Source organism: Sinocyclocheilus grahami, unplaced genomic scaffold (genome assembly GCF_001515645.1).
Source record: "Sinocyclocheilus grahami isolate Dianchi unplaced genomic scaffold, SAMN03320097.WGS_v1.1 scaffold1034.1, whole genome shotgun sequence".
NCBI lineage: Eukaryota > Metazoa > Chordata > Actinopteri > Cypriniformes > Cyprinidae > Sinocyclocheilus > Sinocyclocheilus grahami.
The window spans coordinates 365,976-373,082 of record NW_015506213.1 but is presented as its reverse complement, the minus strand read 5'-3'; positions in this window follow the sequence as shown (position 1 = coordinate 373,082).

Genomic DNA, 7,107 nt, shown 5'->3' with positions numbered 1-7,107 from the left:
TTATGACAGGTTTTATGAGAAATCAAAGTTTGCGTGTAGGCTATCATACAAATGAAAGAGTAGAAGAGGAGTGACACAAACTGAATCTTACCTGTTGCAATTTTTCTAAGGCTAAAACAGCTTTTATTTCATTGTAAACTCCAAACATAGCCAACTTCTCAGTGAGTGTTTAATGATAAACAAGCTGAAGACTGTAAATTGACCAGGTGTTTCAGCAACAACAAAAAAGGCAGGTCAGGTACTGAATTCAATTATGCACAAAGGTCTTGAATATGCGGCATTTATCAGATGCAAGAACAGGCTTAAAGAGCAATAATTGTCTCCTCACTAGTGTAATAACTCTCCAAATTGGCTAGTGAGTTCATAGCATTACCTGCAGTTGATTTCCACCCGTTCCAATCCTAGTTTAAGGATAGTTTATCTAGTTTAAAATTAGTCAGAGATTCTTTCTTCTGGCTATATGCAACATCCTGGAGTAAGGGCACACCTGTGTTTTTGTCTGTAAATAGGTTGTGTTTACAATAACTTCCAGTCTTTCCCCAACTTGCATCAGGAAGCATGCTTACCATGCTAACCCTCGGGGAGAGTAATGCCGAATATACAGTTTAGAACAAAGACTGTGTAAGAAATGTCATGATGTCAACAACTTTACAGCTATTTGTGTGGTATCTGGAGCTAACAACAGCAGCTGCAGTGATGCTGTCATCACACAGCAAGAACTGATCCAAAGACCAGGCAATGATTTTGCCATTTGGTGACTGGCCATTTTTATTTATTTATTTTAGATAGAACTTACTTTCCTAAAGCTGCCATGTTAGGTGCTTTCATTTGTAATGCATGTGGTCCAGCTCAGCTCTACTGTATATAGAGTCAATAAGTAGGCCTACAGTGCATGTGAATCCAGCGGCAGGTCGTTTTTTAAAATTGTATTATAATTCATTAGGAACTACAAAACATTTCCTCTGGCATTTATTAGTGTTTTAAATTATTATTGCATTTATTTTATCTAATTATTTGTATTTGTCCTTGCACATTTAACAATTTTTATATAGAACTATTTATGCACAAATATGTGTATTTATTTTTTGTTGGTTTGTTTCTGTATTTCTTCATTTATTGGTCAGCCATGATAGAATTTTCATGTTTGTTTTTTTCATCTCAGAAACAAAATATACAAATCCAAACCTGACCTACTCAAAAAGGACACTATTATTATTTCTTATATTTCACCCCTGTTTAAAGGTGTACAGACATTAGGAAGGGGTTTCCATGGCGCATAAATCATAGTTAAGTTTGTCTATATCTACGTGCATGTCCTCAAGAAACCCCATCAAACTGGAGTTGCTGCTTCATTGCTGTGATGATAATGATGTGTACAGTAGATCACAGTGGAATGGCATTGATATGTCTCAAGCTGCTGTAGAAAATTAAGACTTCAAGCAGTGGACAAAGTCTAGGAAATTGCACAGGGGACGTCTGTTCTGTCACACAGCTGTTTTGGGTCGTCGTGACAGAGCTTTACGGCAGACGTGATGAGGCACCATAGACTCCAAGTGTGTCTTATCACACAAAGCCAACTGTGTTGCATCAGTGGCCATGCATTTGGCCCACATCTGGGCAAGAGTTGGTAGCCTTAGATATTTTATGATTAGGAATGTTTCTTTGTCAGCTAATGCACAATAAATCTTTCATCATACACATGTACAGACACCCTGAAGTGTCTGAAACACTGAAAGCAGATGCCAGTTCTTTACACAATATGGAGCTCATGCTGAAAGATGTAAGGGAGTTGAACAGGCTCGCTGCTCTGGCCGAGGGCCGAGTGAAAATGTTCATGGTGGGTAAATGAAAACCACAGGTGGACCACATGGACACCACAGCATATGGAGGCTAGTCCACAATATGGGCTCTGTAGACGACTATAAAAACCTGGAGTATGCAAGTTGTGTTGAAGACATGATCAAACGTACAGGAATGCCTTGCCATTATATATTACCTTCAAATCTCATTGGAGGATGCTGAGCAAGAACAAAAACTCTGGCATGGATGTCCATTTATAGAGCTATTATGTATTCCATATAGAAATCTGGGCCAGGTTTAATGTTTGGTCATCTGGTTACCATGTTTGCTAACTGACATCTACAATTAGCCCATCATGAGCCATCAACAATTACTTCTCTTGTGTTTACCACTTCACCAACTTCAAATCAAAGACTCGACATCAACTCTCAGATGTTTTGATATTTGGTGTAGCTTTGAGAGATCCCTCTTCTGGGTTTTGGTTAGTGTTCATGCTTTGCCAGATAAATTGATGACTGCAGGATTTACAGTGAGGTTGGTAAATAACACAGTCAGAGTTTAACTCTGGTAAATAACAGCTTCAGCTAAATTCAGCCTTAGTGAAGCTGATTACTGCTGTGACCGTAAAGATGCAAATGAACTACCATGTAAGAATGTTAAAAAAAAAATAATACCTGTGACTCACTGTATGGTCTTTAAATTATGTTTTATTAACAAAGTTTGGGAGGAGCACATCAGATACTTAGCCTAATTAACACAAGAGGTATAAATACAGCAGACTTACCTCTATCCTTTGACAGTTTATCAGCATCCCTCCACCCCCCCATCTCCTAACTTCGAGTTCTAACTACACTTATACGGGGGGTGTTACTCTGGGTTCGGGCCATTACTGTACTCCATCTAATTATATGTAAGTATGAACTCATGAATTACCGAGTTAAATTAGAATTTCGTGAACACTAAATATACATTTCTATATTGTGAACAAAACAAACAAACAAACCAATAGAACAGACATGAAATGTAAAGTATATGTGTGTGTGTGTGTATTGCATTCTGTACATTAGATGAATACATATAAATAAAAGATCAAATAAGGTGGACATAAAGTAAAATAAAGTGGACAAATCACAGTCAACATACAGCATGTAATATCTAAGAAAACATGGTTTCTCCTATATTTAACAAATACCAGGGGGCAGGGTATTTCCAAATGAAGCACCACTAAATATGGTTTAAACAGTAAAACTAAATAAAAGCTTATTTAACAAGCAAAACATAACATTCTGCATTATCAAATATAATATCAATTGCCGTATATGGCGATATGTTAATGTTATGTTATGTATTACATTTTGTGGTGAAAATATGTGAAGCACATAGTTAAAGTCACAATGAAACAGAACAGCAAAAATACCTTTCCTCCAATGTTCAGATGTACATCTGAGGGACTTGGATCTGAACATCTGCTGATGTCTGGATGAAGGCAGATCTGAATGTGAGGTTTAAGCAGACAAACTGACTGGAACAGACTGGCATATGTCACCAGAGACATTTTAATTACAAATTGTACAATTGTGGCATTGTGAGCTGGTCACTGAAACCACATTCATAGGTGCCCAGGGATTGGTTTGCAATGCATAAGTAACGTAATACAGAGGTGGTGCTACAAATGGCACATCGACAGGGTTGTAAATATTCCATAATTCACTATTTGTATGCATTAGTAATAATATTGTTTGTATAATGCTTGGCATTTTAAAAGTAAATGTATCATAAAACATTTGTGATAAGAGCTATTTTAGTCTTAACAAGATTCTTGCCTTTTTTCTTCTTATTCAGTTCTCACAATGTACAAAAAAAAATCACTTGAAATCATCTTTGCTGATTTAAATATTAAAATAAAATAAATCTTGCGGGGTTTCCTCTTAAACATATTAGCATCATGCACTACGTATGGGAGAATTTCTAATAGTAGATGCTGGTGCAAATAGTGGCAGAACTGCACCCACTCTTATATTGCACCCAATTCAAATACTAATATACTGTATACAGCCATCACTGCGACACAGTTATTGTGTGCGTGTTCTAAAGAAAACTCTACATGGAACCCCTACCCCATAAACATAACTTACAATTATAACTACGACTTTACTGCAGTAAATGTTATTCGTATTTAAACCACCGCAATCACAGATACTACAGTATCACTATAGTGAAGACATTACTATGGTTTCAAAACCACGGTTTCTCTAACAAACAAACAAACAAACATGGTTATTACATTAATGGTTGCTACTATATTACTATTTTATTTATTTATTTGTTTGGACTCATCCCTACCCCTTTTGTGATAAAGCCATCAGCCTTTGTACAAATGTATATGATAAGCAGGTCATGTATAGTGGAGAGTGTATGTCTTATAGATCCTGTAGCTGTTGCCAGTTTTTCACTTCCTTACTAGTTCATTTTAAGAGTCTTGAAGTATGACAAATGAATTTTTTAAAAGGTCATAAAAACTGCATTCAGGTATATTTTTGCTTTATAATGTCTACATCGACTACATCTTTGTTTTCATCCTTGCTCCTTGTGTTTATTAATTTATATATATATATATATATTATATTTTTTTTCTTCTTCTTCTTCTTTAATGTAAACTCTGTGTTTGTCTCAATGGAAGTGTCTTGCATTGTTGGTTGTTCCCTGTCTTATGTACATTAAGCAAAAAATAAAAAATAAATAAATAAATACTGCATTCAGAGTAATAATAAAAGAAGCCTCTTTAAGTTGTTGAAGATTAAAGATTGATGAAGATTACCTTATTTAAAATGTCACACCACAGGACATGTCCACTTTGCAAAGTATTCATGTGTATTACTCGAGATGTCAACAGGGCTGTCTGTACCAGAGTCGTGTTTTTTTTCTTTTTCTTGATGCAGCTCAATGCCAATGGCGCTGTATTTCTCAGTAAATCTCTGTATTATTCAGTAAGTCTCACTTAGTAAATCTTGTCCCACTGGAGTACATGGACACTCAGGTGCAGGCTTTCAATGCAATTCAGCCCTTGTGTGGCTGGTCGTGTCTCATCATGTTGATAGAGTTAATGCTTCCTACATGCCTGTCTAGCTCTCTCTCTCTCTCTCTCTCTCTCACTCTTTTTTTCACATTTACACACCCACATCTTTCTTCCACTTCCAAAGGGAAAATACTGTCAACAAAATGCACTTATAAGAGGTATAGTTTACCGTTTGCTTCTTGAATTTTAATTGGCGAGTATGGCCAGAATTCCACATGCCTTGTCTAGAAGCAAAGAAATGTTCACTATTTTCATTCTGTCATAGAAATAAAGGTTCACATTCTCAAACAGGAGGATATAGTCTTGTTATTATTCCCCACACCCTGTTTTTCTAAGGTTCTACAAACAGTCCTCTCACACAGGGCGACCGTATCCCACTGCATAAGAGGCTTCGAGCAAGAAAATAAGCCAAAAGGCAGCCCACATTCCAAGTTAAGTATGAAGACAATGCTTACAATTTCACTCCCAAATGAAAATGATGACCACCATATTCTATGCACTGAACAATTATGAGTACACCATCATCAAGAGAAAACATAATTGAGAAAATGTGGCACCAAAAACATGGGATTTGTTGGTTCTCAAACTTGTATTTATGGGTTTTAAAAATTCTGTGTTTTGGAGAAGCCATTTAATTTCATACACAGTACTCTCAGGGTGTGGAGGTGTTCACTTTTCTGCCAGCGAAAGAAGTTAGGCATTGTTCAATGTAGATAAAAACAAGTAGTAATAAACAGTGTTGTGTCCAGCCCAGACATAAAGAGGTCATACTACTACTACCACCAACTCAAAGCAACACTGTGCTCATAAATGACAGCATGCAATGTTTGACCTCAACATTAACTCAGAAAGGTTCAGTTACAGTCCTTCGGCATGGCTTCAATTAGTGGGACTCCTAGATCCCCATTTTAAAATGTCTAAGCCTTTTCAAACCAGAGAACTGCACAGTATGATACTACACATCAGTAATGCAATAGTCAACACTCTGTGACAGGCCAGGGTCCTACTCTGGTCTGCTTGAGATTCCTTACTTCAGGCACTGTGTACTGTCAGTAAAGGAAACTCATGTGTAAACTGAGCATTAGAAGAATAAAATAATCTAGACTAGTGAAGCCATATACAGAAAGTAATCCTTGACAGCATTCATGAAGGCCACCAAGCCGTTATAAATGCTGCACCAGTCCTCAGCATCTAGTTTGGTGGCCAGACGTGTAATCCCAAGATAGGACACATCTCAGTAGTTGTTTTGCTGTTGACTTCAGAGACAGCATGTCCAAGGCCAGTAGTAGGCATGAGAGAGGTAAAATAAAACCTACCCACGCAGTGCAGATATTTCTCGAATTGAGGTGGCGTATCTCAGAGTCGCAGTGACATTAATAAAAGAGGCTTTTGTCAGTCACAGCATTCCAGAGAGGACTGTCACACACTGCAACCCTGGCAGAGACCTTTAAACATTTTGCAAAAAAAATAGTACACAAGCAGTCTGCGCTATTGTTAGGAAATAATGGGGAAATCAGACACTCTGTTTGTCATTTCTTGGCAGTTAGAAAATTAATATCATGGACAGAATCCCTCTCAATGTTCTGCTGCAGACTTAAAACACAAAGGGAGCTCAACGAGAGAGAGCTCAACGAGAGAGAGCTCAACGCACTGCAAATGAAAAAACACATGCAAATAGAAAAAAAACACCTGCAAATTAAGAAAACATCTTCATCTGTTTGACAGCCCATGTGCAGCAAATACTCACAACACAACCAAAAACAGAAACGCGCTGCAAATATTTACATCACAAACAAATACGAACGAGCTGCTGTTACGGAAGAGGTCTGACACAACAGGTTAGTTTTATACAAAACAGTTTATTTGGTCACAGTGAGTACTGGTGTTGAGTCCGGAGGAAGTGAGGGTGAGGGAAAGGTCCATGAGAGTGCAGAGGATATGGAGAGTGGAGTAATCCGAGTCTTTTGCTTGATTGAGGCTGGAAGGGATCTGGGGGAAGTACACACCTCAGCGATCCGGGAACTAGGAGATAGAGGAGACACTTGGAGACGAAGAGACACTAGGAGGAACACAGGAGGTGTAATGCAAGAAGTATTCAAAGGTAATCAGTAGCAAAGTCATTGAGTCCTCTACGTGTAAACGAGACCAGACAGTGAGGGTGTCTGAGGTGTGTGCTTTTATGCAGGCTGGTAATGAGGTGCTTGATTGGTGACAGGTGCAGGTGCTCAGAA